This window comes from Carcharodon carcharias, chromosome 15, assembly GCF_017639515.1.
Source record: "Carcharodon carcharias isolate sCarCar2 chromosome 15, sCarCar2.pri, whole genome shotgun sequence".
In the NCBI taxonomy this organism is placed as follows: Eukaryota; Metazoa; Chordata; class Chondrichthyes; order Lamniformes; family Lamnidae; genus Carcharodon; species Carcharodon carcharias.
In genome coordinates, this window is record NC_054481.1 from 38,083,944 (window position 1) to 38,105,159 (window position 21,216).

At 41.2% G+C, this 21,216-nt stretch overlaps 1 protein-coding gene across 3 annotated transcripts in view; it reads right to left on the reverse strand.

Moving 5' to 3' along the window:
- LOC121287887 (protein tweety homolog 3-like) overlaps window positions 1–21,216 on the reverse strand; it is a 196,651-nt gene that overhangs the window by 124,240 nt on the left and 51,195 nt on the right. The window lies entirely within an intron of this gene.

Below are 21,216 nucleotides of genomic sequence, written 5' to 3' on the forward strand. Positions count from 1 at the left end.
GGCCAGAGTCAAATCTGAATTCACATTAGCAGGTTAGCTAGAATTGAGAGAAATATACTTGAAACAGGTAAATAGGATCAGTAGAAAGAAGGGTGATCAATTGCTGGTATTTAAGTATATTTGATTTTTTTCATTATTATTGTAGGTTAAAGTCAATGAACAATTTCACACTGTTACATATATAGAGGCAAACAAGCCTAACTATGTCTATTAGTCTGCAATCAGAATGCAACATTTTTCACTTCTCTTCAAAAAGAGAAATTCTTAATTGGTGGCTTTTCCTTAAACTTACTTTCACCAAAAGGAATAACATATACCCTCAACTATAAGCACTTTCATAAGTGCACTTTGAGAATCTTAGAATATGTGCGATGGGTAAATCATGTCCTCATTTCAAAGTAAATATACACGGTAGAAGTTGTTAGTGGAAAAGTTATTTGTAAAAACTGTAAAAAAAAAAATACTGGTGTCAAAAGGTCAAAATAAACATTCTTCCATACTAATTCAACGAGTCAAGGATTTATATTTTGCCACCCGAAATCATGCTGAAATACAACTCTATTTGCAAATAATGGACTTATTCATTTGGTGGCACCAGTTTCTTCCAGTTACAACAGAAGGAGCTACATAATGAACAATCATTTAGAAACGAAGGTATGAGCCCCAAAATAACATGAAAACAAAAAAGAGCATTCGATAGTAGCAAATAAAGGGCAAAGTCTGCTCCCACTCTTTCAAACAGAAGATTTCAGCGAGAAATAATTTTGATTGAAGTGGAAAAATTATACAACCAGAAGACAGGTATTGTAATGCTGAGAGATCACCCAGAGAGCAATACTTTCTTTGATTGCAAGCAGGAAGCTAGCAAGTCAATAATGATATAATCAGAGGAATAAACATCCAGAAAGCAATAATCAAGTGTTGATTCATTTTTTATCTGCTTTTATCGGAGCACAAAAACAAAAAACAGCTGGTTCATACCTAGCGTTTACATGTAAATTCAGGCAGAGATTTTAATCAATTACTTAAGCCATCAAGATTGCACATAAAATAAGCACTCTGTATATATTGCCTGCCACATCCTACAGCCAAATAAGTATTTTTGAAATTTAGCAACTGTTGTTTTGTCAGCAAGCCCAGCAGCCAGTCACAGTAAAAGTCCCACAAACAGAAATTTGATGAATGACCAGATAATCTGTTTTATCATGGTGGTTTGGGGATAAAAGTTAGCTAGAACACAGGGAGAACTCTCTTACTCATTTTCACATAACACTATGGGATCGTTAAACTACCCAGGACCTCCTTTCAACGTCTCATCCATTGAAGATGTCACTTCCAACAATGCAGTATGGAGTTTCAGTTGAGCACAACTCGGGGCATGGGGCTTAAATCCACAATCTTCGAACTCAGAGGAGAGAATGCTACCGTTGAGTCAAGGCTGACACAAAAGACAAGTGTTTTATAGGAGGAAAGGTATCAGATATAAAAAGAAATGGAGCAGCATGGTTAGGAAATTCATTTGACTTTTTTCTTGAGAGTCTTTCCCAAGCTTTTTACTGCCCAAGCTATTTTCCCACTCTGCTAATGTCTTTTCTTTGGCTGACGGACATGATCATTTCCCCGTTTTTCTATTAAACAATTAGGTCATTCAGCCCATTCACAACTTCTCTGATTACACTTTTTTTGCCCTTTATTTTCTAATGCTACTAACTTGCTTATTTTTGTTTTCAGTTCAAATGAAGGGTTAAATACAAAATGCTGGCTGATTTTTCTCCTTACACCAATTTTGACATACGGAAGCGAATGTTGGACAATCACTTAAAGGAATGCAAAGAACTGAGGCTGCAAAGTTGAGATTTTTATGGGGAATAGTGAAGATATCTTGGACAAGTTGCACTACCAATGAAAAGGTGCTAATAAAATCTGAGACCAAAAGAATTCTGCTGACCAAAATCAGGAAGAGATAGTTGCAATTTCTTGGGCATGTAATGAGAAATCATGATTTAGAAAGTCTGATGCTGTTGGGAAAGTTTGATGGTAAACGAGATCAAGGTAGACAAAGAACGATCTTTTTAAAGAGACTAGCAAACTGGATGAATGTACTACCAAAGATGGTCCATGCTTCCAGAGCAAGATTAACATGGAGGTCCATGGTTGCCAACATCCTCTCAGAGCATGATACGTGAAGAAACAGACATATACTGAAGGCCCTGCATGTTCTGTTCTGTCATTTATATAAAAAAATGGAAGCACTGAAACACAGTGCTGACACCTGTAAATCCTCTGAAATCAGAAGCTCGGCATGTCAACTCTGGTTCTTTTGTTAGTCACCCTCAATCTGTGTCCTCTGGTTATCAACCCTTCTGCCAATGGAAACAGTTTCTCCTCCTTTACTCTATCAAATCTACAGGATTTTAACTCCCCTATCAAATCTCCCCCCTAACTGGCTTGGCTCCAAAGCAAATGACCCCAGTTTCTCTAGTCTCTCCATGTAACTGAAGTCTTTCACCCCGGTACCATTCAAGTAAATTTCCTCTGCATCCTCTCCAAGGTCCTGACATCCTTCCTAAAATATAGTACTCAGAATTGGTTGCATAGCTTCCACGCTTTTGTACTCTACCTCAATGTATAAAACCATAAATCTAAATCCCATTATAACAGCCTTCTCAACTCTTCTCATCCTACCATCTTTGAAGATTTGTGTACATACAACTCTAGATCCCGCTCTTCCTGCACCCCTTTAAAATTGTATGTTTAGTTTATATCAAATCTCCTTGTCCTTCCAATGGAAATGAGTCACTTCAATTTCATCTGCCACCATTCAACCCATTTCACCAATCTGTATATGTCCTCTGTTGTCTCCTCACTGTTCACTGCATTTCCAGGTTTCATGTCATCTTCAAACATTAAACGTGTTTTTGCAATATATATACCACATCAATGATATCATTTAGCTGTTGGAACAATTAATTCCAGTTCTTAGGAAACATGTTTGAAAGAATGCGAAGTAAAATAAATTACAGAATGTTAAAGCTTCGTTTCGTAATTTGCTCACCTACAGAGAGAAAATATGCATGTTTACTAACAGTTTAAACAAGTCCACTGATTAACAGTGCTCTAATCAACTTCCCATTTTTAACATTTGTAACTGACACTGTAAAAATCTCAAACCTTGTGAAACAAAGTAGATTCCAGTACACATACATATGATGTTGCTCCAATGTCTCTTCCCTGTTTTCAAGTTGAGTAGGACTGCCCTCGTCTAGTTCCTTTTTTAGTAGCTATCGGGTCCAACAGTGTCTCAAATTGAAAATTCTCATCTTTATCACCAGTTCTCATTTTTCCTTGGCAAACTCATCTTGCGTGCGTGAAAGTTGGCTCTCTATACTAACATTTTATTGATTGGAATAGCTTCTCTTAAACCAAATAACCTAAGTTTTTTCTTTATCCAGTTCATACTGCCTGATTTCTCTCTCCCTTTGAAACTCTCTGCCTCTTTCCTTTTCTCTTTTTTCTCTTGCTAACTGCTCTCTCTCTGGAGTTCAAGCTTCTTCATTTTTTTTTCTGCCTCAGAGTGTTTCATGTGCAAATGAATTCTAGCTAACTCAGCTGAATTTCTGTCTGGATTAACTTCTTCTTCCAACCCCAAATGCTGTTACATAACCTTAATTACTTCTGCTTTCTTAGTCCCTGTAAACAATTTTGGAAATTCATTAAGTTCCAACAGCACCTTTTAATTTGATGGGTGAGGGTTGCACAGTAATCTGTTTGTGCCATTTGACTTCATCGGATGAAACAGAAACCCCTGCACCTCTGTCTAGTTTAAACTCTTATGGGCTGTTCATCCATTTTGAGTTTAATACTCCAATACTTGTTTTCAGTGTCATTTATCTCCCCAGGAAGGTTAGTTCCTTTGTTTGTGGTTCTTCCGCTTGTTGTCTGAGGCTCTTAGAAAATTTTCTGTCTCTTTTTACTGGTTGTCAGCATTTTTGAGTGACAAACAGTTTTGAAATGGCCTCCTTTTCCACAGTTGTGGTACCCAGCCCCCTGCTGGACATTCTTCTCACTTGTGCGGTTCATTCCCGCCACACCGAAGATATGTCAAAATGGCAGTCAGTGCACCTTCCCCCATTTTGGCAGACTTTGGCGTGCTTTCTCTTTTATCACCGACAAACTGAATGGCTTTACCTGAACTTCTCCACTGGACCTTGCCTTTCCTGCGAACAAACGACCGATTCTGTTTCCTGAGTTCCGTTTGCCTCACAATCTACACTGCTTTTACGAGTGTTGAATCCTCTTGCCTGTAAGTGATCTGATAATGCATCGTTTAGGACCCCGACTACAATCCTGTCGCAAGTCAGCTCAACCTTTAAGATTCCATAATCGCAGCTCTTTGCCAGCCTGTGGAGATCATTGATGAATGAATCCAAGTCTGGTCTTTGCTTTCCTTTACTGAATTTAGCCCTATTATCAAATTCTGGTGGACACTGAAATAAGAATCGGAAGCTTGCAAGACTTCTGCATAAGAAGTTGAAGTCTCATCAACTTCCTGCCTTGTTATCACCCAGTCAGCGATAGATCCAATTGCATAAAGTAGTGCACTGACCTGGTCTTTTTGATCTTTTTGTGTAATCCTGAAACACTGGTTCTGGGAGTGGTAGTGTGGATTCCATGTTCCTACTGAACCATGGAATTGTTCCCGCTGTGCTGCTGCTTTCTTCTTTGGTCTGGGCTCACTGCTGTCTGGTCTCCAGGCCTGTGTCTCAGCTTACATCTGTTGCTCCCCTGATGTTCCAACTTATTGATGAGTCTTATTTTTTTTTCTTTTGTCCTTCCTTCAAGAATATCTTTTCTTGCCAACCCTCTATCTTCTGTTTAAGGTTGGCTGCAACTTTTACTCACTGCCAGCATGATTTGTTGTGTGGTCAGGGTCTAGATGGGGGTTTTGGGGATTACCTGTTCTCCCAAAGTATGTTGCTTGAGTCTGTAGTTTCTCAAAACATTACTTTTTATTTACAGCATGTCTTTGTACATTTGGATTTCGACACAAGGTTGGAGCTCCTCCTCCTTCCAGATCTCTCTCACTTTTCAGTCATGTGATCGGACATCATTATTACACCAGCATCATGTATGCTTCTGGTATTAGCTCTTTACTCTATATGGACTCGGGTGGAAAGTTGGGTCTTCAGCAGATTATTGGAAATAGGATCAAGGCAGCAGGAGATGGGTCTCGTGGACAAGATGATCTTAGAAAGGCCATGAGGGGAGACAAGAGAGAAATTAAAGAAAGAAAGAAAGAGCTGGGGCAGGGGATAGCATTAAAGAAAGTTTGGCCAGCGGCCTAGTGAAATGGAGGAACATGGCAGAGGTAGCCGGTCGGATCGTCTCGATTTAGTGAAAAAGAAGTCCATGAGCTCCTCGCACTAATTGTTAGAGTTAAGGGTGAAAGGAACAGGGGAGAAGGGTTTGAGAAGATGGTTTGCAGTTAAGAAAAGAAGGCAGGAATTATCTTTGCATTCCAGGATGATTCTGGAACTGTGAGCAGTTTTATCAGACGAGATTAGGACCTATCAGTGTTTTGAGTAGGCTAGCCAGTACTGGCGGTGGATGGCTAAATCAGTTGTCCACCATATCCTTTCAACACTGTGTCCCTTAGACTTAAGGGAACAGAGATGTGGGTCATACCAGATGAAACAGCCGGGGTGAGGAAGAGTAATGGTTTTATTGGAGACTAGGGTATCAAAGGTGGAGGTGAGAGTGTGATTGAGCAAATCAGTAGCAGCAAAAAAGCAGCAGAGGAGAATTACCAGGATGTTGCCTGGGCTGGAGAGTTTTAGTTATGAGGAGAGATTGGCTAGACTGGGGTTATTTTCCCTGGAGCAGAGGAGGTTGAGGGGGTACATGATTGAGGTGTATAAAATTATGAGGGGCATAGATAGGATAGACAGGAAGGAACATTTCAATAACCATGGGGGCATAGATTTAAGATAAGGGGCAGGAAGTTCAGAGGGGATGTGAGGAAGAATTTTTTCACCCAGAGGGTGGTGGGAACCTGGAACTCACTGCCTGAAAGAGTGGTAGAGGCAGAAGCCCTCATAACATTGAAGAAGTATTTTGATGTGCACTTGCGATGCCATGGCATACAAGGCTATGGGTCTAGTGCTGGAAAGTGGGATTAGAATAGATAGGTACTTGTTTGACTGGCGCAGACTCAATGGGCTGAAGGGCCTTTTTCTGTGCTGTGGACCTCTATGACTCTATGTTCAAATCACTCTATGGTCTTGCCCCTCACTTTGTCTGCAACCATCACCAGTCCTACCCCTTCTGAGAACTCTGCATTGCTCCAATTCTTGCCTCTTTGTATCCTCATTTTCTTTCACCCAACCACTGTTAGCTGTGCCTTCAGCTGTCTACGGATTAAGCTCTGGACTTCATTGCCTATACTACTTCTTCACCACTCCATCCTACCTTAATACATTCCTTAGAATGTAGCTCTTTCATCAAATCTTTGGTCATCTAAGCATCATCCTTACATGCCACATCTTATGGGACAACACTCCTGTGAAAGTGATATAAATGCAAAATGCTGTTGGATGAAACCAAGACAAATTAGAAATCTCTCATTCACCCAAAAAAGATGCTTCAGCAATTTTATCTCTCTACCTTTCTTCCCTCCTTAAGGTGCTCCCTGATACCCATCTACCAAGCTTTTGGTTAACTACCCTAAGATCTCATGTTCCTCAGTGTCAAATTTTAGGTCATTGAGCCCTTCGAACCTGCTCCTCCATTGAAGAAGATCCTGACTGATCTGATTGTGGTCTTGACCCCACTTTCCTGTCTGTCCCCCATAACCCTTGGCTCCCCAAGCATCGAGCCTGTCAAACCCCTTCAGAATCTTCGAGGTTTCAATATGATCATTTCTCATCCTTCTAAACTCCAATTAGTACAGGCCTAACTTCTCACAGGACAACCCCTTCAGCCCTGGAATCACCCTGCACACTCAGCCCGAGGCCACAACTGTGCACAGGGCAATACTGCTTTATATTGCTACTGTGAAGTGTTTTGGCATGTTTCCTTATGTTAAAGGTGTTATATAAATGCAAGTTGGTTCAAACTAGTTATACAGCTAATGTGGTTCCACTATTTAAGAAGGGTTGTAGAGGTAAGCCATGGAACTACAGACCAGTGAGTCTCACGTCAGCGGTAGGGAAACCATTGGAGAAAATTCTGAAGGAGAGGATCTATTTCTACTTGGAGAGGCAAGGTTTGATCAGGGATAGTCAGCATGGCTTTGTCAAAGGGAGGTCATGCCAAACAAATTTAATTGGATTTTTGGAGGAGGTGACCATGTGTGTAGATGAGGGTAGTGCAGTTGATGTACTTTATATGGATTTCAGCAAAGTGTTTGACAAGGTCCCACATGGGAGACTTATCAAGAAGGCAAGTGCACATGGGATACAGGGTAATTTGATAAGGTGGATTCAAATTGGCTTTCCAGTGGCATACCACAGGGATCTGTGCTGGGTCCCCTATTATTCGTCATTTATATAAACAACATAGATGACTATGTGGGGGGGTAGGATTAGTAAGTTTGCAGATGACACAAAGATTGGCCGGGTGGTTAACAGTGAGGTTGAGTGTCTTGGGCTACAGGAAGATATAGACAGGACGGTCAAATGGGCAGATAAGTGGCAGATGGAATTTAACCCTGAAAAGTGAGAGGTGATACACTTTGGAAGGAGTCATTTGACAAGTAAGTATTTAATGAATGGCATGGCACTAGGAAGTTCTGAGGAACAAAGGGACCTTGGCGTGTGTGTCCATAGATCTCTGAAGACGGAGGGGCATGTTAGTGGGGTGGTGAAAAAGGCATATGGAACACTTGCCTTTATCAATCAAGGCATAGATTACAAAAGTAGGGAGGTCATGTTGGAGTTGTGTAGAACCTTGGTGAGGCCACAGCTGGAGTGTGTGTGCAGTTCTGGTCACCACATTATAGGAAGGATTTGATTGCACTGGAGAGGGTGCAGAGGAGATTCACCAGGATGTTGCCTGGGATGAAACATTTAAGTTATGAAGAGAGGTTAGATAGACTTGGGTTGTTTTCATTGGAGCAAAGAAGACTGAGGGGCAACCTGATCGAAGTGTACAAGATTGTGAGCGGCATGGACAGGGTGGGTAGGGAGCAGCTGTTCCCTTTAGTTGAAGGGTCAGTCACGAGGGGACATAAGTCCAAGGTGAGGGGCAAGAGGTTTAGGGGGGGATGTGAGCAAAAACCTTTTTACCCAGAGGGTAGTGACGGTCTGGAATGCGCTGCCTGGGAGAGTGATGGAGGCGGGTTACCTCACATCCTTTAAAAAGTGCCTGGATGAGCACTTGGCTCATAATATTCAAAGCTATGGACCAAGTGCTGGTAAATGGGATTAGGTAGCTGGTCAGGTGTTTATCACGTGTCAGTGCAGACTCGATGGGCCAAACGGCCTCTTCTGCACTGCATGATTCTGTGATTATTAGGTGGTTAAAGGCTTGATTGCCTACTCCCAAAGGATCAGCAGTGTGATCAGAAATTGTCGAGTCATAATTGGCATTTTGTAATAAAACGTTTGCGACTGAAGTGACAAGTTAGTGTTCAAATATTTACAGAAATTCTAAAGTCATATCATTCTTGTTTACGAAAGGAATTTAGGAAACAACAAAAAACAATTCACAATTTTCTAAAGCATTCTGCAAGGCTCTAGTTTCTTAATTTGAAATAACCAAATAGGGAGCCAATGACCTGCTGCAGTCCCATCCTACCAAAAACACCCAGTCTGCATTTATTTTAATTCACCACAGCAGATACCTTTGAAGGAATGCTGCTGAATGACTTCTGATCATAGAATCATAGAATGATACAGCACAGGAGAGCAATTCAGCCCATTGCACCAGTGCAACAGTATCCAATTTGTCTCAACTCCCTGTTCTTTCCCTTATGCCCCTGCAAATTTTCCCGCTTTAATTATTTATACAAGTCCCTTTCAAAGGCATTGTTGAATCTGCTTCCACCCTCGCCTCAACCAGTGCATTCCAGATGATAAACATTTTGCTGCATAGATTTTTTTTTCCTCGCGTTACCTCTCATTCTTTTGCCAATCACCTTCAACCTGTGCCCTGTAGTTACCTTAAGTCGCTGGAAACAGTTTCTCTTTATTTATTCTATAAAAACCCTTCATGATGTTGAACAAATCTCCCCAGCATTAAGTTTAAATTGCCCTGCGCCTGCTCATTTCACCAGTTCTCCTCAAGTCTGTTACTATCTTCCTCACTGCTTAAGTTTTTAAGACTTATATCACCTACAAACTTTGAAATTAAGCCCTGTATACCCATGTCCAGATGTAGACTATTTCATCATAAACAGTGAGTGGGCAATCAAATTTTTGTTACCAGACAGTGATTAGGAGCTGAAATACCAGAAGGGATATGCACCATTGAGTGGGGAAGCGGATATAATTGCATAGCTCTTTTGAACAGCTGGCACAGGCCTAAAAGGGCTGAATAGCCTCCTTCTGTGTTGTACGATTCCATGAAAAATTTATGCTGCTGAAATTATCCCAAATGAGGTCATAAGACGCAGGAGCTTAAGTAGGCCTTTTGGCCCATCTAGTCTGCTCTGCCATTCAATGAGATTATGGCTGATCTGATAATTCTCAACTCCAATTACCTGTCTTTTCCCCGTAACCCTTGCTTCCCTTACTGATTAAAAATCTGTCTATCTCAGCCTTGAATATACTTAACGACCCAGCCTCTACAGCCATCTGCAATAAAGAATCCCACAGATTCACTACCCTCTGAGAGAAGGAATTCCTCCTCATCTCTGTTTTAAGTGGGCATCCACTTACTCTGAGATAATGCCCTCTGGTCCTAGGCTCTCCACAAGGGGAAACAACCTCTCAACAACTACCCTGTCAAGCGCCCTAAGAAATCTTATATATTTCAATAAAGTCACCTCTCATTCTTCTAAACTCCAGTGGGTACAGGCCCAACCTACTCAGCCTCTCCTCATAAGAAAATCCCTCTATACCTGGTATCAACCTAGTGAACTTTCTCTGGACTGCCCCCAATGCCAGTATATCTTTCCTTAGATAATGGGACCAAAACTGTTCACAGTATTCTAGGTGTGGTCTAACAAGTGCCTTGTATAGTTTTAGCAAAACTTCCCCATTTTTATACTCCATTTTCTTTGAAATAAAGGCCAACTTTCTATTTGCCCTCCCTATTACCTGCTGAACTTGTATGTTAGCTTTTTGTGATTCATGAACGAGGACCCCCAAATCCCTCTGTGCTGCAGCTTTCTGAAGTCCTTCTCCATTTAAATAATATTTAACTCCTCTATTCTTCCTGCCAAAGTGCATAACCTCACATTGTCCCACATTATATTCCATCTACCAAATTTTTGCCCACTCACTTAACCTTGTCTATATCCCTCTATAGACTGTGCCATCCTCACCACTTGCTTTCCCACCTATTTTTGTGTAATCCGTAAACTTGCAGGGATTGTAAAAGGTGTTGTATAAATGCTTCTGCCAAATATCTGTGGCTCCAGGATTGACCTGCTGAGTCACATCATTTCAAGGAACTGATGATGAAGATATACAAATATTAGTGTGCCTTTGTTTAAATACTAATCATTGCCAACTCCACCCCTTCTTTTATTCTTTCTGCAGATCCCTTGATTTACCTTAATGCCACAGGAGATTTGCCAACATTGAGGTATGTGTTTTTCTCTCTACACCTTAAGCTACATTCCTCTTGGCTTACCACTTTGGGATCAATCATTTTCTTCTTCTCTGCACTCATTCATATGCATTATATTTTTTATGGCAAGTTATTTGAAGTTATTTAATCCAAATGACTATAATTTGACTTTATTGAACCAAATGATGCCATGCCGTTTTGCTTTTGTTTAATTTGATATGTGGATAACTCAAATATTCTTTGAGTGAAGAATTATTTTGAATTAGCAGGAATAGTCTCCACGTCAAGGGTGAGGTTATCCTGCTGCCATTACTTCAATGTAAAGTTGTTTCTGCTGCACATTCGGACATATGTTGATGCATGATGTGACAGAGTGACTCCGTCAATAACAGGTTTGAGACTGAATATTCAGCACTCTTTAAATTATACCAAAGGAGGACTGACTTAATTACGTAAAAGTCAAGTTGATGATGACAATTCTAACAGTTTAGGTAATCTTCAGTATATTTACAAGAGAAAAAGCTACTGCCTGTGATTTTCATTGTTGCAAAACCTAGTAACAATTTGTGAAACCTTTTCAACAAATGACTTCTCCTGTTGTGTTTATTTGGTCTTTACAAAAGCACAATGTCCAAGTTAAAAATTACAGGCAAGATAATGGAATTAGCAGTTCCAATTCTAGCTAGTATTCAGCAATTACCAATTAACCTACCGTAAGGCACCATGATAGACCATTGCCAAAAAGCAGAGCTCCCCAGGCATTAATAAAAACGGTTTTATTATTCATCAGGTGGCAGTCAGTTAAAGGTGCACACTGATGGAAAATTGTTGGCATAAATTTTCTCATGACTCACAGCTGGTAATTTTACTCTGCTGCACAAATCCAAAGGGAACAAAATAATCAGAGGAAATACCATCACTCCCAACCACCAACAATGACTAGTGCCAGCTGTGAAAATGAAATAAACTACTAAAGGAGAGGGAGTTGGGGGCAGGGGGGAGAGAGAGGCAAAGGAGTACACTGAGGCAAGAGATGGCCTACACAGGGAAGGTAGGTGCCAGAGGGAGGGAGAGAGCCAGAAAAAGAAAGCAAAAGAGAGAGTGGAAGAGAGAGTGCTCAAGAAATAAAAAGAAAACGAGGACTACTTACAAACCAGGGTATTCAAGAAATAATCTTCTTTCATACCCTCCAGAAACTGTGGCTTCCACAGGCAAGCACACACTTCTTACAAACCAAAATGTGACCTTCTGCTTTGAACATCTGGCACGCAGATTCCACAAGGTGAACAACAAACCTTTCTACCACTTGGGTATGCTCCAGAAATAACACAGCATATATTCAGAATTCACAGAAAACACTGATGTGACATTGTTTTAGCCTAAAATTCCTATTTAAGCAAAATTGAAAAAGGGTGATTCAGCAGATAAACAAATGTTATCCTTAACAACAAGTCTTAGCACATTGAACTATGAATCTGTGTTGAAAACTCTGGCGTGAGAAATGAACTTCAAAGTCATCACAGACCATCTCTGTAGTGCTGAAGTAGGAAAGTCAAAAAAAAAAATGCAGGAACCAGCTGACCATCTTTCTGATGTCTGAATTATTGCAGAAGGAAGACAAAGAGCCAAACCTTGATGGAGCACTGTATCATGCAGTGTGGGCCCTTCAGCTTAGCAGTGTGAGCTGGTTACAGTTCATCAAGAACACCCAGTGTCTGGGATCTTAGTAAACCACAAAACCAACATTGTATCTCCTCAACAAGTGATGCTTAAAAATCAAGCAGAATTACTAAGAAAGAGGGTTATTACAATCAAATCAGATATAGAAAGAGTATTAAAGAGTTGTAAAAATAAAGGTTGAATTGAGAGTGAGAGAGGAAGAGAAGTGAGACGGGAGGGCGGGGTGCTAAATAATTAATTTAAAATTTCCAACAATTGGCTGCATGCAGGAATGGGACTGAACAATTTAAACTTTTCCCTTTCTGGGTGAGAGGGGTTGACTGGCATTGCATTAATAAATATCATGTCGCTGGAAAAAAAAAGACGTTTTCAAAGCTTTTCGTCTTGCACTCATCAGGACAGAGGCAAGAATGCCAAATTTCACAGCGAACAACAACTTATACTGCATGAGAGGAGGGCGCTTCATTGGTTGGCAAGCTGGCTGTGATTGGTCGAGATGTTGCTATGCAAATGCCCCAGGGAGCTATTGCCCCCCTTGCTTTTGCTTATTCATAAAAGGTGAAATGTCTGAACATACTCCTTTGCCTGCAGAGGACGGACCCCTGCATATAATACATGCAGCTCCTAGCAAGCGCAACACATTATGAGCCAACTGATAATCTTAAAGGGGTTGTTAGCATAATTAATAGCACACCCGGGATTGTTCAGCAAACGCCTGCCCAATCACGGAATCAGATCTAATGTTAGACATTATGTTTTGAGTTTTGCAAGCATGGACTAGTTGAGTACGGTCAGTACTCTTCCTATTGTAAACAGCTGAAGGGATATTCTATTTGATATGATTCACCAGTCATTCGGATGACAGCCTACGTACCTGCTATCACACCAGCACTGAAATTCATATATTCATTTCCGGATATAGAAATCGGTGAAAATAGTCAGAGCTACAAAGGCAAATAAGGCCTTTTGTATAAAGAAAACATGCTTTACTGTAGAGCCCAGAGAAGGAGCCATGCTCCTCTAGCTAATGCATCACTACTGTGTTCTCTTCTGACCCACGCTTGCAAAGCCAATAATAAGCAGCCAAAAAAAGGTATATTGCTATGTATATTCATTGCCATTGCAGTCAAAAACAGACCTTAACTGAACACGAACATGGAATAGTTAGTACACTAATATCCATCCAACTCAATTGGCATTTATATTTGTCACTGTCTAAAATTCATCATGAATGCTTACGGAAGCTGTGTCCGACAAAACGAACAATGGGTTTAAGGAATTTCAACACCGAAAGAGTTGGAAACCTAGGAACTATGTAGTTGAGAATCTGGTTTGTTTCTCCAGCCAGAAGACAGTGTGCACTGTAGCAGTATTTGGCTTTGTTTCTCAAGCTCAAGAACAAATGCCTAATTATCTCATATGCTATACTGTAGCCAAGAGAGGAAATCCTGGCCATTTGGGGTTATTCCATTGCATGCAAACTTTAAATTGCAGGAACAGATGTCACGTCTGCCCAATTCAATGTGTAGAGTTTGAACCAAAACTGCAAAAAAATGTACACACACGTACTGGCTGCATAATAATCATTAGACTACATTGCTGTGCTATCAAATAGCTTGATGGAAGATCTTTTGACAACCACAAGATACTAATATGACTATTAGAAACAGATTCATTTCTGTGTCATACTTAAACTAACAATATTACAAGTACTCATGAGTACTGCTTCCTCTCACTTCTATTTCAGGGCATCCCAAACTTGGGGTTACGAGACAAGATTTTGAGGTTGCGAGCTCTGCAACAGCAATGACATCCACAGAGCTCTAACTGAATGTTAACAGCTGAAGCCCCCTTTAAATCCTCACTTCTCATTCATGGTAGGCATGGCCTAAATGGACGATGCTGGATGCCTGATTCCTGCTCTAGAAAATCAACTAAAAAGGTAAGTTTCTAAAGATACATCAAAACTCTGCCTCCCCAGCTCCCACAGGTTTCCGCCAAGCTCGCACTGCTCCCACTGAGAGGTGACAGCAACTTCGAACTGGACCAGTGGGAAAAAGTTTGTGAAGCACCATTCTATTTGCTGTGCACATCTTGCTTGTTGCACTCTACGGCCCCTTTAAGATTATCACGTGGCCACGCATGCTCACATCTTAAAGGGAGCGCTGCTTGTGCACAGTACATTCACGATTGCTCCACAGTCAGGCACCCGCGCAGCTTAGAGGTGCAAAAAAAGTGTAAAGGCTTAATCAATCATTACTTTAATCAGTCCTTTTAAATGACTCCTTTAAGACCTCGTTCAGGATTTCTACACCATTTCCATCTCTCCTTCCTGTTGTTCAGTCTACCTTCTGCTCTTTGTTTATTTGAGGATTTTTAACACAAACTACAGGATGGAGGTTGCCACTATTTCAACTGGTGGACAATTGACAGTTTGCAATTTTGGTGACCTTTTTTAACTTTTTCTCCACGATTTAATTCCCTGTGTCAAATACTTCAAATCCCTCCAGAATTTTTTCATTATTCATACGCAAGATTCAAAGGAAAAGTCAGCAGGGTTGGGTACAGAGGCACTGAAGCTGGAAACTCCACATATGCATTTCCAATAAGAGTTCTGAATTGAGGGACCGTGAAAGTAAGTTGGCTCAAGTTAATTCAGCACAAGCCACAGAGCAGAGACTTAGGAGCTTGCTGGTCCACACGGTTCCACTATTCATTGAATTAACTACCTAAACCTTTAGGAGGAATTTCTCTATTGGTATCTATCCAATTATTTTAATTTTTAGCCAGATGAGCTGAAAGCACAATATTTTACCAGAATTTCTTGCTCAGGCCTAGCTTTGCAGCTTTCAATTCCATAGCTACAAATAATTGCTGCAAGAATTCTACTGCAGAATTTCTTTTAAATTGAGAAATCCAGATGAAGGCCCATAATCCAGCATATCACCGAGATTTTGCAAATAAGTAGGGGAAAAGACAAGGATAAATAGAAATTATACACAAATATGTAGTTATTGACAATTTTTTTAAACTCGAACATTTTAAAAAGCTGAACGAAAAACAGAACACTGTGGATGCTGGAAATGTGAAATACAAACAGAAAATACTGGAAATACTCAGTAGGTCAGGCAGTATCTGTGGAGAGAGAAACAGTTAACATTTCAGGTCTATGACCTTATATCAGAACTAGGATAAGTTGGAGATGTAATAGGTTTTGAACAAGGGGTGGGTGGAGCAAGGACAAAGGGAGGGTCTGTGATAAGGTGGGAGACAGGAGAGATTGAATGACAGAAGAGTGAGTCTTCCAGGGCCAAAGAGAATTGAGTTGGGGCAAGAAAAGAAACAAAATATGTGCCTAGAGCAGGTGTGCTCCTGGCTGAAAGCAAAAATAAGAGAAAAACCAAAAAATGCAAAGAAAATGAAAATAATGGGGAAGAGTTTACAGTCTGAAATTGTTGAGCTCTTTGCTGAGTCCAGAAGGCTGTAAAGAACCCTATCTGAAAGATGAGGTGCTGTTCCTTAAGCTTAAGTTGAGTTTCATTGGAACAATACAGCAGGCCAAGGACAGAGACTTCAGCGTGAGAGCAGGGTGGAGAATTAAAATGACAAGTCACCGGAAGCTCAGGGTCACGTTTACAGACTGAACGGAGGTGTTCTGTATAGAGGTCACTCAATTATATTATATATTTTATATATATGCATGTGTTCACAATAAACATACAAGCAGCTGTCCCATTAAGACGTGAGCGTATGAAGCAGACTGCACACAGCAGCAGACTGCACACAGCAAACAGAAATTAGAGGGAACGTTACTCATGCCTTCAAGTATTGAAGTATAACTTGGAGAGGAGTCTGCATTTCTGATACAAGAATCATAAGTCTGTTGATAATAGTACTTGTTACTAGATATTATGCATCACTAAACCCATACAGTTTTTTAAAAAAACAAACAGGAAATGCTGGAAATACTCAGCAGATCAGTAGCATCAGTGATGAGAGAAACAAATACACACACACATAAATATATCAAAATACGTTTTCACAATATTGTTCCAAATGCCTTTAGGTGAGCTTAAATAAATAATCTGGCAATGAGGCAGACATCTGAATGCATTTTTCCATGTTTTTTATCATAGAATGGTTACAGCATGGATGGCAGCCATTTGGCCCATCATGTCCTTGCTGGCTCTCTAAAGGAGAAATTCACCTACAGCCACTCACCCCCACCTTCTCCCTATAGCCCTTAACATTCTGTATCCAACTCATTTGGTATATTCCTCAACCAAGGATTCCCCTCTCACCATTGTTGACAGGGCCCTTGACCAATCTACCACATTTCCCACACTTCTGTTCTCATCCCTTCCCCTCCATCCCAGAACCATGATAGGGTTTCCCTTGTCCTTGCCTCCCACCTCACCAGCCTCCTTGTTCAACAGGTCATTTTCCACCATTTCTGCCATCTCCCATGTGATGCTACCACCAAAGACATCTTCCCCTCCCTACCCCCTTTCAGCATTCCAAAGAGATCATTCCCTCCATGACACCCTGGTCCACTCCTGAATCACCCCCAACATCCCATCCCCTTCCCACAGGGCCTTTCCATGTAAAAACAGGAGACATAACACCTGTCGTTACCTCTTCTCTCCTCAGTATACATGGCCCCAAACGCTTCTTTCAGATGAAGCAGTGATTTATTGAACCTGAATTTCTTTCAATTTAGTCTACTATATTCACCACTAACAATGAGGTCTCCTCTACAACGGGGAGACCAAACTCAGGCTGAGTGACCACTTTGCAAAACATCTTTGTTCAGTCTGTAAGCGTGACCCTGAGCTTCCGATGACTTGTCTTTTTAATTCTCCACCTTACTCTCTGTCCTTGACCTGCTATACTGTTCCAATAAAGTTCAACATAAGCTTGAGGAACAGCACCTCATCTTTTGATTAGGCTCTTTAGCCTTCTGGATTCAATGTCAAGTTCAACGGTTTCAGGCTGTAAACTCTGACCCCGTTTTGCTCCTTTTCTTTGCATGTTTCGTTTTTTTTCTCTTATTTTCACTTTCAGGCAGTAGCACACCACCTCTGGGCACGTCTTTTGCTCCTTAGGCCTTAACCTTCGAGCTCCCCAGCATCGGATTTGGAGGACACCCCAAAGATGCGCTGGGGAATCCCTCTGGGAACTTCCCAGGTAAGGGTTTGCACGACAATTGCCCAGAAGTGCTAACCTCCTCTGGACAATTGCGTTGCGAGCCCGAGTTGGAAGGTCAGGTGAGACAGGCACAGAAGAAATTTGGCATATGTAAGTGGGCACGGAGTGGCAACCTGACGCCGATTCCCAGTCTAAGGAAGTTACAGCCCTTTGGTTCTTTTTTGCCACTTCACCATTTCCTTTGGCCCTGGAAAACTAACTCTTCTGTTATTCAATCTCTCCTGTCTTCCAACCTATCACAGACCTTCCTTTTCTCCTTGTTCCAACCACCCCTTGCTCAAATCCTATTCCATCTCTAACTTTTCCCAGTTCAGATGTAAGGTCACAGACCTGAAAGTTTAGCTCTATTTCTCTCATCACAGATGCTGCTGACCTGCTGAGTCTTTCCAGCACTTCCTGTTTTTATTTTTAAAAAGCTGTATGGGTTTAGTGATGCATCATATCTAGTAATAAGTACCGTTATCAACAGAATTACAATTCAGATTATATCAGAAATGCAGACTCCTCTCCAAGCCATACTTCAATAGTAGATGTCATGCGTAACGTTCCCTCTAATTTCTGTTTGTTGTGCCCGGTCTGCCACACATGCTCACATCTCAATGGGACAACTGCTTGTATATTTATTGTGTATGCATGCATATATATAAAATATATAATATAATTATAATACACACACATACACACAAATACATCAAAATACATCTACACAATATTGTTCCAAATGCCTCTAGGTGGACTTAAATAAATGCCCTGGCAACGAGCCAGAGATCTGAATGCATTTTACCATGTTTCTCATCACAGAGTCATAGAATGGTTGCAGCACACAAGGAGGCCATTTGGGCCATCGTGTCTTTGCTGGCTCTCTGAAGGAGAAATTCACCTACAGCCACTTGCCCCATCTTCTCTCTGTAGCCTTGCACATTCATCTTTTTCAGATCATAATCCAATTCCCTCGAGCGCCTCACTTGCACCTGCCTCCACCCCACTCTCAGGCAGTGCATTCCGAATCCTAACGACTCACTGCGTAATAAAGTTTTTCGTCATGTCACCATTGCTCTTTTGTCAATTACCTTAAATCTGTACCCTCTGGCTCTCAATCCTTCAACTAATTCCAAGTTTCTCCCTATCTACTCTGTCCAGGCCCCTCATGATTTGAGCACTTCTATCAAAGCTGCTCTCACCCTACTGGAGTTTTTTGAGGACATAACTAACATAATAGATAAGGAAGAACCAGTGGATATGATACATTTGGATTTTCAGAAAGCTTTTGATAAAGTCCCACATATGACGTTAGTGTGCAAAATTAAAGCACTTGGAATTGGGGGTAACGGGGAGGGGGGGGTGGGGTGGAGGGTTGAGAATTGGTTAGCAGACAGGAAGCAGAGAGTAGGAATAATTGGGTCTTTATCAGAATGGCAGGCGGTGACTAGTGGGGTACCGCAGGGATCAGTACTATTCACAATATATATCAATGATTTGGATGAGGGAACCAAATCTAATATTTCCAAGTTTGCTGACAACACAAAACTAGGTGGGAATGTGAGTGGTGAAGAGGATGTTAAGAGGCTTCAAGGCAATTTAGAAAAGTTGAGTGAGTGGGCAAATACATGGCAGATGCAGTATAATATGGATAAATGTGAAGTTATCCACTTCGGTAGGAAAAACAGAATGGTAGAGTAATATTTAAATGGTGATAGATTGGGGAATGTTGATGTACAAAGAGACCTGGGTGGCCTTATACACCAATTGCTGAAAGCAAGAATGCCAGTGCAGCAAGCAGTTAAGAAGGCAAATGGTTTAATGGTCTACATTGCAAGAGGAATTGAGTACAGGAGCAAGGATGTCTTACTGCAGCTATAAAGGGCCGTGGTGATACCACACCTGGAGTATTATGTGCAGTTTTGGTCTCCTTACCTAAAAAAGGATATACTTGCCATAGAGGGAGTGCAGCGAAGGTTCACCAGACTGATTCCTGGGATGGGAGGATTGTCGTATGAGGAGAGATTGGGCCGACTAGACCTGTGTTCACTGGAGTTTAGAAGAACGAGAGGGGACCTCATTGAAACTTACAAAATTCTGACAGGATGCAGGGATGATGTTTCCTCTGGCTGGGGTGTCTAGGACAAGGGGTCAGAGTATCAGGATATGGGTTAGGCCATTTAGGACTGAGATGAAGGGAAATTTCTTCACTCAGAAGGTGGTGAACCTGTGGAATTCTCTACCACAGAAAGCTGTGTCGGCCAAGTCACTGAATACATTTAAGAAGGAAATAGATAGATTTCTAGTCTCTAAAGGTGTCAAGGGGTCTGGGGAGAAAGCAGGACTACAACGTTGAGATAGATGATCAACCATGACCATACTGAATGTTTGACAGAGTAGGCTCTAAGCGCCAAATGACACACTCCCGTTTCTAGTTTCTGTTTCTTCTCTTCTCCAAGGATAACAATCCCAACTTCTTCAATCCATCTACATAGTGGAAGTTCCTCATTCCTGTAATCATTCTTGTGAATCTTTTCTGCACCCTTTCTAATGTCCTCACATCCATCCTAAAGCATGATGCTCAGAAGTGGTCGCAGTACTGCAGTTGATGCTGAATCAGTGTTTTATACAGGTTTAACATAACTTCTTTGATTCTGCACTCTATGCCACTATTGATAAAGCCCAGGATGTCGTATGCTCTTTGTACCTGTCCTGCCACCTTCAATAATTTGTGCACATATACATCCAGATCCCTCACACTGAGACTTTTCTCCGCACTTTTCTTTGCCCAATTAATGCAATATTACTTCCTCCCATCCCAGGAACCTTTGCTGCACTCCCTCTATGGCAAGTATATCCTTTTTTAGGTAAGGAGACCAAAACTGCACATAGTACTCCAGGTGTGGTATCACCACGGCCCTTTATAGCTGCAGTAAGACATCCTTGCTCTTGTACTCAATTCCTCTTGCAATGAAGGCCAACAAACCATTTGCCTTCTTAGCTGCTTGCTGCACCTGCATTCTTGCTTTCAGCAATTGGTGTACAAGGCCACCCAGGTCTCCTTGTACATCAACATTCCCCAAACCATCACCATTTAAATATTACTCCAGTGCCCTGATCAATATTTCTCCCTCAATCTACATCACCAATATCTGGTGATCACACTGCTGTTTGAGGGGCCTTGCTGTGTACATATTACTTACCTATTTACTGCATCACAACAGTGACTACACTACAAAAGAAATTTATTGGCCAAGTTTGTGAAAGGCAAGTCTTTCTTTCATCGGGGTCTTACTCTGACTCCAGGGTTATACTGTAATTGAAGCATCACTAGAAAGCAGCCATTGTTTTATGACACTAAAGTTACAGTATAAATAATGGAACAAGTGCAGAGGTGGCAGTGAACTTGTTAATTTTTAAGACTCTATATGCTGCCAGATAAGTAAGGACAGTTGTTTATTGAACACAATATAAGATGCTGAGGTAAATATGGCAGAATCCTAGGCTGCTTACAAATCTACTCAATAGAATCTGAATTTGATTCCCTTCTGTGCCATTTATCAACAATTTCCCATGGAATTTGTTGCTAAGATTGTCTTGTCTTTGGCCTAAATG